Source organism: Chamaea fasciata, unplaced genomic scaffold, assembly GCF_029207755.1.
Source record: "Chamaea fasciata isolate MVZ Bird 193981 ecotype frontalis unplaced genomic scaffold, bChaFas1.0.hap1 SCAF_9, whole genome shotgun sequence".
In the NCBI taxonomy this organism is placed as follows: domain Eukaryota; kingdom Metazoa; phylum Chordata; class Aves; order Passeriformes; family Sylviidae; genus Chamaea; species Chamaea fasciata.
This window is the reverse complement of record NW_027094094.1, coordinates 18,768,778-18,782,298: the sequence shown is the minus strand read 5'-3', so window position 1 is coordinate 18,782,298 and position 13,521 is coordinate 18,768,778. Positions and strand designations below refer to the sequence as shown.

Genomic DNA, 13,521 nt, shown 5'->3' with positions numbered 1-13,521 from the left:
GGACCCTCCAGCCCTCCTGTCTCTCATCCATTTTTAAGTACACACTGGAAACACCACGGGAGATAGGAAGCAACAGTTCTTAAGGAAAACTCCCTTTTGACTAAAAAAATCTCACAAAGGACATTTTAATGGGGAGGTTTTGGACATAAGTAGTGTGAGGACCATTAATACTGTTTCACCATCATTAAGAGAGTGAACTTCCCATCTTGTGTGGCAGAAGAGCAGACCCTATAGTGTACCTCACCTCCAAGGGTATGTCTTCCTGCTTTGCTGGGCTGTAAGGAGCAGATCTGTGTGCAACCTCTACCACAGAGAGTTTATTTCATTCGCGTACTACTACCTCTCTTAACCAAGACATCAGTCAGTCATTCAAAAGACCTGGTAGTGCTTCCTCAGGCCAGCTTTGTGTCTTATGTGTCTCCTCCACCCCAGCTCAACAGACCCATATCCACACTGTGCAGGATCCTCCTGGCAACACTAGGCTTACCAAAGCAACAGTGAACCTCTGTGTCTCAGTTCTTCATTTGCCAGCCACTTTCTAATCCAAGCCTTGCTATTTTTATCCAGTTCAGATTTCCTCACTCCTTTATTAAATAAATAATGTGGCAATCTCTCAAATGTCTGGCCAAAGGCAAAGCAGTTTGCAGTAATTTCTGGCCTTACTGCCAGAAAACAACTGACTAATCAAATGTCATCTTGCTTGCTAAGCTGACCCCAGTAACAAGGTTCTCCTCTCGGAAGAAGCACCTGAATATCAGGACTCTGTCAGCACTTCCACTAAACTAGGGGTCTCTTTCCCCTTTGCTCCCGAAATAACTGCATTAATGATGTAGTAGAGGAGAATTCAGCAGCATCCTACCATGTCCACCATCTTCCCCAAACACCAAAGGAGAAAGTGCCTTATGTGCCTCAAGGGAGGTTGCAGGACCTCCAAAAAATCACTCAGTCCTCTGAGATTTCTGCCCTCAATGTCCCAACAAATGGGAACAGTGTCCAGTGCCCTGTCCTATTGTGACCTTAGCCCCAGTGTGCCCTAGATGTGATACCTCTCATTGAGAGCTGCGTGATTCTTCTGGCTTGGACCACCAGCAGACACAGCTGGGGCTTTGTCTCAGGTGAGTCAAAGCACACACATTCAAAATGTGCTAAGCCCTATAATAACAGGGAGAAGGTGGCCCCAAATATGTTGTCTGTAGCAACAGCTAAATGCTAATTCAGAGCTGGTTTTCCTCCCACTTTGCTGGGTTATCTTGACAGAATACAAGCCAGAATTCCTGAGGAACTAGCAATTACTACCGAGTTTCCAAGGGCAAAACTCAGAAAACATCTAAGAAAATATATTAAAAAAAAAAAACCAACCCACAATAACAGTAATAAAATCTCTGGTTTTTGAAAAATAAACAGAGTCCCTCACTTCTGAAAACTCTGCTTCACACTATCTTTGGTAGGATTTCCAAAATCACCTGTATATATAAGCCTTGGGCTGGGTCTTATTTATGTAAGGCTAAGATGGTTGCTTATTCTCTTACGGTCAGTCAAATATGCTAATAAATTTCTTTCAGGCCTAGTTAGGGGCTCGGCCTGTGCATTTTAGAGTTCGGTCTGAAAGTAGCACAAGGTGGAAACTACTCTGCTGAAAAAAGGTAGACTGACCCCCTGTGAACCTCAGCTATGCATTTATCCCTCCTTTCAGGTGGGGGAATTTCTAGGGAATAGAGGGCAGCTGAGCAGGTGGACTTTCCTGTAAAAGGAGACTATGGAGATAGAACTTCTGGAAGACTGGGGGATATGGGTTTGTAGGGAATTGATGGTATGTGCGAGGGGAAGGGTGGGTTGCAGCAAAACTGTAATGCAGGTTTGGAGATTAGGCCTCAGAAACTCTGTAGTTTAGGCCACTGTTTAAGGCTAGTAAAGCAGCTGCTAGAGAAAAGGGGAAATAGATGAATTTGAATACTACTTACTATAACTGGTACTGTGGAGGGGAAGGGGAGAAAAGCAATGCTCTCAGGGAGGGAAGCATACTTGGTTGAATAGAGACCTACCTATTTTAATTTTCTTGTTTCTATCTTTTTTCTGTAATTAGGTATGCTCGGATAGTGTAAAGGAAATTTTACCACTCTGATACTGGGGGCCTGAAGCAACCCTGAGGCCCCAGAGCCTATAAATGTTTCTGAGAGGTTAGGGTCTCCTGCTGTTGTAGAAAGCAGTGCCCTTGTCCCTTACATGCATTGAAGGCTTGCGAAAGTCTCTCTTCTGAGAATGATATGGCAGTCTGACCTCCCATGTGGCCTTTCTCTTCTTTTTGCTGGGATATCATCAGGGTCTAGAAGTTTATGAATTAGTTCTGGGGACAGGGCTGCTATTTTAAGTGCCTTTGTTCCCTCTTCCAGAGGCATAGGAAAGCTATGGTTTTTAGGTCTCTGAACATCTTAATAGTTCATTTGTAGGTTCTTCTCTATACCAGAGCATGTCTGCTGTGGGATCTCTTTGGGCAAGCCAGGAGTATTTCTCAGCTGATGACCGCTCAGATTCTCTGGGGGGTGGAGGGGCAGAGCTCCAGGAAGGGCCATCAGAGGTGCTGGAGACTGAGGCCATCCTCGGATGAGGTCTGTCACTGACCTGCTATCTTGGTTGGGTGATGTCATCCTTAGTGAAGGTTGGTGTGCTGGCAGTGTCTGGTCAGGACACTTCACTTAAGTAACCCCTTGTTCCTCACATGTCAGAGAGTGTGGGGATGCATCAACCAGCCTTTTGCCTGGCACTGCTCTTATCTGAGGGTTACTGTTCTCAGGTTTCTGCGCTCAGCCAAAGATATGGCAACTCCCTGGTGCTTGTAGCCAAACAGAAACTCTGACACTTGTGTTAGTGTGACCATGTCCCTGCAGTGGTTGACAGGAACTGGTCTGAGGGAAAATGACAGCTAGATCTTCAGTGTCAATTGGGACCCCTACTAGACCTGAACAGCTATCATACTTCTGATAACTTAAAAGCAGGTATTAAGCTGAAAGGCTGCCAGTGGCTATACCCCTGCTCTTTCATCACTAGGCAAATAAACAGTTTTCAAATCTTTTTATTACTTACTTACGTGAAATTTTTAAAGGTTTTGGGGCTTGAAATTGACCTTTTCCTTCATTTGCGGAAAGACCTTAATCAAGACTGCAGAACCAAATCGGCTGTCGATGGTTCAAACCCAACTGCCCTGCCAAGCTTCTGGCCATTTAGTATAGGTCCAGTTAATCCTTTAATGGGTGCAGCAGGATCACAGGCTGCAGAAGGGTTTTGTTACATAGGACTAGGTGCAGTGGGGATTAGTACTTCTTGTGAAGAAGGAACAGGGACACGTGGCTGAGATTGCTCAGCTGATCAGTGGCAGAGTGGGAATGAGCTCCAGTTCATGTTTTATGCATCAGCTGAAAAAAGGCACTTTTTTTTTTTTAATACTCATTAGACTTTTACAGGGGTAAAGAAGAGTTGGAAATTTCTGCCCTGTTGATGGAGAAGCTGATATGCTCACCTTGTTGCATACAGAGCCAGACTGGAGACACTTCTTTGAGGGGAAGGAATGGATGTAACTGGGGTTTAACTTGAGTAGGTGTATAAATTACCTCATACACGTTCCCTTGCTCTGTAATTAATTTAAGTCCTAATGTGATGGGCTTTAATCTTAGTGTTCTTGCTGGCTCCCTTCTGGCATTTCTGGCAATATAGCCTTGGAGAACTCTCACTCGATACCCTAAGGCTTTCTAAATGCCACAAGAGGTGACATCTGTTTGGGTGACTGGCAGCAGCAGTGGGGAAGATTTAGAGGGCACTGGAGCCATGCCATCAGCTGCCGTACTTGCTGGTGCACAGGGAGAGGTAAAGGCATGTTCCATTCTGAAGTTGGGATGCTTCTGCTAGAAGTGTGGGGATTTGGCAATGTTTAGGCACTGGTAGAGTGGACTGGAAATTAGTTCCTCTAGTTCTACAGGTGCTTACACCCCAAAGGCTTTCCTTAAACTCTGAGGCAGGAGTGGAAGTAACAAAGCTAAGCAAAGTTTTCAGGAGTGTCTCAGCAGGACTGGTATCACCCATTTCACACAGATGAAAGAGATTAGAGGAAAAAAAGGAAAGCAAGCATTGAGAATATTGAGTAAAAATTCATGACTAATATCATTAAAGCATAGCTGAGCCAGCTCATTTTCCCTGTTCTTCGATCACACACAATTTGGCTTCTTTTACTTGAGCACTAAACGTATTCAACAGCTGTAGGCAATGTGTAGGCTCAGGAGGTCCCACAGCCTGGGGGGCCACCTTTTGCCCTCAAAGTGAGGTGCTGGGCACAAAAGCAAACATTTCATTGTCTGCCCATGCAGGCAGGTGACAGTGGGAAGTCAGCTGCTGATTGCAAATGTTTGCTGACTACAGCTTGCCAGCTCCAGCTGCCAGCACCCAGAAAGCTCTCAAAGCCAGGACCTTATCAGTGATTACAATGGTGGGGAAGGGAAACACTGGAAAAACTCTGTTGCATATCTCAATAAATCATGTTAATCATATCACTGATACCAGTGTGCTGGTACTGAAGGAGTTACTGGAGGCAATAGGCTCATCAAGCAGAAAGTTTCGCCTGACTGGTGTAACAGCTGGGCATGTGCTAGCACTGTGCTCTTGCACACTTGGAGGTCAGTGCATGAGGGATTTCAGTGATCAGGCTTAAACAGCACCAGAAAATCTGGAAGGAAATTTCATCTGACAAAGTCTTTGTTTCTTTAGTTTAATCACACTGGTCATGTTTTGGACAGATAGTTTTGAAAATATAACTTAGTGGCAAGAGACTGCATTTGATTCTCAGCTTTGCCATGAATGCTGTGGGCTGCCTCTTGCAAGGCAGCTCTGTGCCTGATTTTGTAGATGGGAAATTTGCCTCTTGGGTTATAAACTCTCTCTGGGGTAGGAGCTGCAAGATTGTGTGAACTGCTCAAACCTTTCAGCACTTACATGGAAGGAGTGCTTCACAGAAGATGAGGTTATTGGTAGTTATTAAAAACAGAGGTCCAGATATAATCTGGCTGTTCTTCTATAGGGCTCAAATCATCTGCTGCTGGCTGTGGTTAGTCAGAGGATACCTTTGGTCTAAATAAAGCTAGTTTTCTTGCAATAGTTACTCAAACAACCTTACATTCTTTTTATGGATGGAAAAATCTGACTGTTGCTTAATTGGAGGTACAAACTTCAGAGCCCTGGAGAGATGGGAATGCAGATTACCTGGAGGCAGATCAAAAGGGAGGCTTACAAGATAAATTGTCACGGGTCTCACTTATTTGCAGCAGCGTGACTTCCAACACTTGTTACTTTTCTGCATTAGAAGTGGTGAGTTTGCACAGAATCTCTGGACATCTGTGGAAGCCACAAGGCATATGGAGATGCTTTAGTAAAACAGAAGACACGAGCAATGCCCATGTTTGCAGAGTAACTAAGTGGCAGAGTTGGGCCTGCCAGTTCATGGTCCCCAGCCATGCATTGAAGCATGAAGGGAAGACAACATGTGGGTGACGGAGCAGAAAGCACCTAGCTGGCTCTTACGTGGGACCTTCTCCTTTTGAACAGATCTTGCCCTTACAGACATGCATGTGGCTCCTGTCAAGTCCCTCCACAGGGCTGAATTTGATTGAATTTCCTATGGTACGTTTCAGGAGGAGGAACATGATCCCCACAGTCACCAATTCTCTCTGGCAAACGATAGCATGTGTTTCACTGGGCTTTCCACAAACCATTTCATGTTTTGTTTGGTCACAGAAGTTGCCCTGTGCTAACACTGTCTGTCCTAGCTGCATCTGCAGGTTCACCATGAAGAGTTATGCATGCCACGCTCTCTTTAACATGTTTTTTTCCCAAACAGGCAGTATAAGGTCCTAATTTCTTTAATATGGTGTGGAATATGCTTGGGGGAAAACACAGATTACAACTGCTATTTCTTAAAATATCTTTTATTCATTAGCTGCTGTTAATAGAATCAAGGTGTTATTAGTAAAGCAGATAGCTATTCACACAACACATCACTCATTCATGTTCACCTGTTAGCGGGAGCAGTCATTAGAAGGCCAATCCCAATGTGAGTGCTTGGAAGCAGAAGGTCATCCTGACACACCACTGCCTTCTGGGTAGGTCTTTAGAAATTCCTTCAGAGGGCACTTTGTTTCACCACCTGTATACATAACTCTGTATTCTTAATCTGTGGAGAGCAGCCACTGCCCTCCTGGGTGTGCTCCAAGTTATACAACCTGTTACAGGTTCTAATGTGTACTGGCAGCCTTGTAGACCATTAAATGCTGTTGATCTAAGTTTATAATTTCTTGCAAATTCATGAGGATTAGTTATCTCTGAAGCTTATCAGTCCCTGTGAAGCCTTCACATAATATCTTCTTAGCATATATCTGTCTTGACTTCAGTCTGTAGTATTTCCTGGTAACTATTTCTCCATCTGAATCTATAGAAGCACACAAACTTGCACAAAGAGGGCTTCTATGATACTGGGAGGCAGTATTTCACTGGGGTGGTAGTGGAACATGTACGTCCTCTGCAGAATAAGTGATACTGTGGTCTGAGGTGGGCTCAAATTCATCTGGAATAAGCTGCATGGATACCAGTACTTGGGCACACTGATGCTGTCATCTTCCCGTGGATGGACTTGACATTTACCTACTCCAACTGGTTTAAGAGCCTGTATGTGACACATAGAAAGACTCCCTGCCACAGCTCCTCTTCATGTTTTGCAGGCTGGTTGGGGTTCCCCTGGTGATCCAGCTCTCTCATACCTGGAGTGATGACCTCCTCTGAGAGCTGTGTTGTAATGCCCAGCATGGCTGCTGGTGAAGAACAGAGCTCACTGCAGACCCTAGAAGGGTTAGGAGGAGCAGTGGAATTGCGTAGCACACAGTAGATACCAATTTACATTTCTGCCCTATATGGGAACTTACCAGAGCAGGATTTGCCCAAGCTTTCAAACCAGGAGAGAGCTCTGTGGGATCCCAGCCATATGGCATGCAGTGCTGGTTACTCATGAATAGGTTTGCTTGGGGCTTTCTATACATGTGATCAATGAGACAATCTGCTCTTTCAGCAGGTCTCAATTAGTCTGGCTCCTTTTTGAGCAGCACTGGCTCACACTGGTGCCTTTGCTAGTGCTCCTGGCTGGCTTCCTGTGGTCTCACCCAGATGAGTCTTGGTCTTCTGCTGCTGAAAGAAAAAACCCTATTGCTGGCTGCACAGCAAGCATCTCCAAAGAATTCTGAGCTGTAGTTGGTGTGGAGCTGGCCACCCTGAATGTAAAGCCAGCCAGCTAGCCTGGAGAAAGGAGTATTACCATCTTGGGTGCCCACAGCGAAGGAAAGGGGTAAGTGCTCTGAAATTCTCCCTTAATCCAGCCTTTCCTTTTCACCTCCATGGAGTCCGGCCCTCTGAAGAGGCTCCTGATCTATCAGCAGCCTGATGCTCTGATCCACATTACAGCCAGCAGCAGGGGAACCAGGATGCATGAGGGAATCTGACTGCTGTAACCAGGGAAACAGGAGGAGTGGGCTTTTTAGGAGGAACCAAAATGGAGAAACATTCTGAACCAGTAAATTCATTCACCACATAGGAGAGTGGAGAAAACCAAGAGGGTTGTGCTGCTGTGTGGCTGTGACAGCTGGCTGCGTAGCTATTACCTGTGATGGTGGAAGTGAAGTAGGCAGGTGTGTAGGTTAGCATACATTCCACGTCCTTCCGTTGCTGGCATTTTCCGTTAGTTTTCAACAACATTCGGAAGTCCCACGCAGAATTATAAATTTAAAACATATGGTAGCTTGTGTATCATATGATAAAAAGTATAAACCAGCAGGAAAGTTTGAAAAGGCCATGCTGACATGTTTGTTACACAGTCACTAGTTGTGGATTTAAGTACTAAGTGAAGTGCTACAGGGTTTTTTGTATCAATGTCCCTATCTCCCCCAACAGAAAGAGCTGCCTAACCCTGTCCTCTCAGCCATGGAAAAGCTATTTGCAAATACATCAGGAAAGGGGCACTTTTTAGGTAGTTATAAATCTGAGCTTTTACTGGGAGGTGCTTTATCTATGCCAGCTAATCTAGAGTGTCTCAGTACTGTCCACTGAGGATAAGGGTAATTATCTTTAAGCTAACTCACTTTCTAAGTGAGCACCGTTCTCTTTTACTGCTGCACTGTGGCCTCCTCGTGACCAGGAATTGCTTTTTTCTCTGCAGTAGTCTCATCATGGAAGGGAATTGAGTGCATTTAACAAGCTGATGTGCTCTGAAGTGGCGTTTGTGTTAAAGATGCAATACCTGATCACAGACTGATCTTATAAATATTTACTATTTTACATGCCTGGAGCAGTCTTATGCATTTAAACATGGGCAGTGAAGAGCAAGCACGATTATAAGGATGATTGTGGTGCCACCCCTGTGCTAGAGGTGATGTCATGATGCCAGGAAAGCTCTCTGCCCTATCTCTTGGGGACCAGAGAAGGCTGGAGGCCATTGGCACTGACACCATATACTGTGCCCAGGCGAACATTTGGGTTGGAAATGTCTGTATGTGCTGTCCACGTGGGAAGGAGGTGTATCTTTAGGGTGCAACTAAAGCGCAAAGAGGCTGAGCTTAGAGTTCTGTGCCCCAGCTTAGTTTAGTGCTCTGCTGCTGCATGGCAGAGCAGATGCAGAAGCTGGAAATGCAGCTGTGTTTCAGCTGGGCAGGAGATGCAGAAGTGTTTCTCCAGCCAAACAGAAATCTATCACAGCACAACACATACTGCAGCTGAATGAAAGTAACTCATCCAGGGCAGAGAAAACTCAGCTGAAGGGCTTACTGACAAAGATGTGTCAGGCAATTAGTGATCCTTGCAGTATGTCCTGTATCTGCTCAGATAGAAGAAGGAGCTGACAGTAAACATGCTGTTAAGAAATTAAATGTGTCCAGTTCTCATGGCAGAAGCATTTATTATCAGTCTGTGTTCTTCTGTTAGCTCAAGGCATCCAGATAAGGATGAGGGCGTAGAACAAGCTAGGAGAGCTGTACCTCAACCCATCAATCATTTAAAAGCATTATGTATTTAAATGTGCAGTCAGAACTGATTTGAGTCTCTTGAGAAAAATTACAAACCCTTGCATGCATCTCCTGGGAGAAGGTGCTTTAGTGTCAGGTGTCAGTGTCATTGCACAGGAGTTTTTTTATGGCAAGGGTTTCTGCAGTAGCAAAGGATGGGATACTGTGCTCTGGTTTTCCTCAAGGACTGAGGAATGGCCCGAGGACCTGCCTTGTGAACTTCAGAGAAACAGAATGGCTGAACTCTAAGTAAAGTAGGTAAGATGGAAGGTTTCTACGACAGCTCTTTGTCTTAAAACACCCCTAACCATGCTCTGGGTTCCCTGTGCTGGATGTGGAACATGAAGTCTTTTGTCCACAGAGCACAGCAGAAAACCTGGGAAGGAGGAAAGCAGCATTTTCCCAGTTCCTGGAGGATTAAGAGACCTGCACAGCATCACATAGGAAGTCAACAGTAGAGTGGAACCAAACAAATTCACTAGTAGTGATTCAGGCTAGAGGCTGGCCCAGCCCAAGGCACATAAAACTGCATCATCCTTCTGACTGGATAAATTCCACTGAGGGAGCCACCTGCCAGCAGAAAATGTGGTCATCATAATTGAAACACTGTTTGAAACCAGAAAGAGAAAAAAGGTGTTCTGGTCATTTTGAAATTTCCTGGTTTGGGTATTTTCAAAGTGAAATGCTTCTAAATGTTGCTTGGAAAAGACTCTTCAGGTGTACTTGTGTGCAAAGGTGGTGATCTTACATACTATTATGTGGAATGGAAGGAGTCAAATCAAAGACAAAGAAATGCAAACACTTAAGGCTGAAACTGCCTCATGAACAATCAACCACACAAGAAAGCTGGGAGCTCACAGCTTTCTGTCTCCTTTCAGATAAATCCAAAAAGTTTTTGTAAATTTTTTCCTTCAAACTTTCACCTTTCTGAATCCAAATTAAAGCTGATTGTGAAACAAAAAAATCCCTTTTTGATGCTTCTCTATTATAACCTTTTATGATCTGCCAGCATATGACTCGGCTTAATTGGCATTGGAGAGATTAGAGACAAAGAAAAATCTCATAAACACAGAAAATAAATCCCACACAAATATTAAAACAAAGCTACTGCATTGTGACTAGCAGTTCCAGAGACTTATTTCCTGAAAACTCTAATGTCTGCAGTATCTTCCACAGCATCAATCCCGGTATGTTATGTGGTCATTAGTCCACATGAGTCTGAGATGGCTCTGTCAGTCAGGAGTGGCAAGCTCAGTTATGAGCTTCTTTCCCAAAGATCCAATATTTATTATGTGCCATCAAACATCTTGATAATTTAATGGCTGGCCTTCTTAGAGGCTTGGAGTGCTCAAACAAAGCCTGGGGAAGAGAACTGGAAGATCTGGAAGGAATGATGTGGAGGAATAGGAGTGCTGCCTCCAAAGCTGGGTTGGATTGTGGGATCCACAGTGATTCCAGCCCTCTGTGTCCCCATGCTGCAACAGGGGCTGTCATGAAAGCAGAATTTAGAGCAGGGTAACTACTGGCAACCGCTGGTCATATTTTCCATCAGTGGCAGCAAGAGAGGCTGTTTAGGAAGAGCCTGCAAGCTGTTTGGGGCTGTTCCAGATCTGTTCCGCTCAGACCTTAGTCCACAAACCCTTTGTGTGTGTTAGAGGGCATGTCTTTGCTGGTTATAGACCTTGTTTGCTGTGAGTCTTCCTAAAGCACTGGTGAACCTGTTGATGCTGTGGAAATTAGAAACAATTTCCAGAAGTTAATCACCCCCAGCAGGAAAAAACAAAACTTTGCTTATATGTCAAGTGCATTTCAAATTTCCAGTAATTCTTGGGGCATTTTAAAACTCCTTAGCTCCAAACAAGGAAGCTTAGTCAAAGGCCAAAGCCACCAAGATGCCTCAGATGACATGTTTCTCACTCTGAGCACTCAGAGCCCATGCTTAGAGCTGAGGGCTCTCCTCATTAATATCCAGGTGTGGAACTCATTGCGCCCAACTCATGATCTAAAAGACAGGCATCCAAAACCTAATCCAGGTATCCCTATATAGAAGTTACAGATGCACCACCAGTAGATGATTCACCCTTTTCTAAAACAGGTATCTCAGATTGCTGAGAGTGAGTCACTGTGGGCACCACCTTCCTGTCTCCCCTGACTAGAGGATGCTTATTTAACCAAAGTTGATTTCACACATGTTTAAAATTGCTGAAGTTAATTGAAACCGGTCCCCACCATCTTTGCCCTGTGAAAAGAGACACAAGGGTTCTGAGTCATTTTGAAAGACTTTTGGCTAAAGGGGGATGGTGGACAGGTGAGTGCAGGGCAGCCTGATGCTCTGTCACCTGCTTGAGGTGAGAAAACATCTTGACCTCAGCCAGAGTTGTAGTCATTTGAGGCTTTTAAAATAATTATTTTGGTTTTCTAATGATGCTCTTACTGGTGATCACCCAAGAACAATGTATCCAAGCATAATTTCTTTGAGATTCAGGATCAGGCCAAATCTGTTGTAGATGATAATATGGTAGTAAAGTGAGTGATATTTGAATCACCAGTATGTAACCAGGCAACTCAAAAAGACAAGGAAGAAGAGAAATATTACTATTGCGTAAGTCTCCTTCTGTTTCTGAACTTTAATAGTCACATGGCAGGGGTTACCAGAATTGTGTGATTAGCTTAGAAATTTTAAATTTTATATAACTGTGTAAATGTGACAGAATGTTAGACCTCTCTGTAGGTGAAGGAACACATAAATTAGGATCCTTTTGTCAAAATGACATCTTCACTTAGCCAGCATATAAGGTGCCTGAAGGTCATAGACATTTTCAAAAGGGATAAGCATTTCTTCTGTTTGAGTGATAAAGACCAGAGTTTTGTAAAAAGCTATTTTAGGAGAACTGGAAAAAAAAAAGTAAAACAAACAGCTGTGTTTGTTACACAGCCAAAGTGGCATGTAAGAGCTGTCGTCACTGTGTTCTCTATTAGGAAATAGTGTTTGTTCTGCAAAGTGTTTTTATCTTTCCATGCAGTTTAAAAAGAAATAAAAGACACAGTTTTACAAGGCTGGGTTTTTTTCAGTTAAGAATTAACTGAATAAAAGTGAGTGAGGATTTGACTGTCTTCATGTAATGCTAACTTTCAAAATACAGCTACAAAATTACCAGCTTATAACACAGCTAACGCTCATGTGTATGAAAATCGTACTGTTAAGCCTCTGTCCCAAATCTAAGTATTCCGCTTCATGATTGATACATTTATGTATATTTATGACCGTATTTGAGTGTGACTACACGCGTCCACACGCATACTGAATTACAATTTTTTGCCTTCCGGATTTTTTCTACTGTCTTTTTAAAGCTAAAACCGAAGCTTATTTTCAAAGAACACTTGAAGCGCTCGCATTTCCCACGACTGCAGCATCTGGTGCTGCTTTTTTTTTTTTTTTTTTTTTTTTTTTTTTGAGCGAGTCCGAGGCGGGGCAGGGGCAGGGCCGGGCCGGGAGCCGGGCCGGGAGCCGGGCGCGGGGCCGGGAGCGGGGCCGGGCGCGGGGCCGGGAGCGGGGCCGGGAGCGGGGCCGGGCCGGGCGGGGCGGCGGGGCGGGATTGGCCCGGCGCGGTCAGGCGCCGTGGGCTGTTGCACACACGCGGCTCCGGGCCCCGGCGACCGGCAGTAACCCCGGGAAGCCCAGCCCACTGCGGGTGTTCCCCCCGATCCCGGCCCTGCGCCGTCGGCTGGCCCTGGCTGTGCCCGGTCTCCCCGGGTACCGGGGCGCCTGGCTGCCCGCACAGCCCCGCTGTGGCCGTGGCGCGGCCACGGCTCCCCCGGGACAAGAGCTTCCCTCAGGGGCTGGGCTGAGGCGGTTGGCCATCCCGCACATGCCACCGCATCCATCCCTCTGCTCTGCGGGGCTGCTGTGGTGCCATCTCCTCCACGTGCTCTCCTGGGACTTGGTTCCCTCTTTCCGAAAGTCCCCACGGGCTTGTGGGGCCCACATGGGGGGTCAGCAGCAGCTGGGGCTTGCTTGCTGTGGTTGTGATGCCTTGTGAGGCTACCTAGAACAGAGGCTAGCAAGTGTTAGAGGAATAAAGTAGGTATTTATTAAAAAGGCCTTCAAAGAATGTACCTTGGGCAGTACAAGAGCCTGGCTGAGGCTACACCCAAGATGGACGACGGATCACACGTTTTCACACTTTTATAAGTTATGGTCCATTTATATATTGGGGTTAATGACACTAACAGTCATTAACCAATTACAGCTTCGGGTTATGGAGTCCCATCCTCCCAGATTGCTCTCTTCAATTTGCTCTTGTTTATACTTTTTGGGCCTGAAGCTGCAACAGAGTCCTTGGTTCTGGAGATGGAAAAGGATTGTTTTGTCTAACTAAACTGTGAAGAGAACTTGCTAACACTTTATATGAAGTTCAGAGTTATATACTAATGCAGTACA

At 45.1% G+C, this 13,521-nt stretch overlaps 1 long non-coding RNA gene across 1 annotated transcript; it reads left to right on the top strand.

Moving 5' to 3' along the window:
- Nucleotides 1-6,108: 6,108 nt before the first annotated feature.
- LOC136293689 (uncharacterized) lies at nucleotides 6,109-10,095 on the top strand. The gene is made up of 4 exons (XR_010722220.1): nucleotides 6,109-6,140; nucleotides 7,100-7,372; nucleotides 9,266-9,338; nucleotides 9,442-10,095. It is a non-coding gene; the product is annotated as an uncharacterized lncRNA (long non-coding RNA).
- Nucleotides 10,096-13,521: the final 3,426 nt, after the last annotated feature.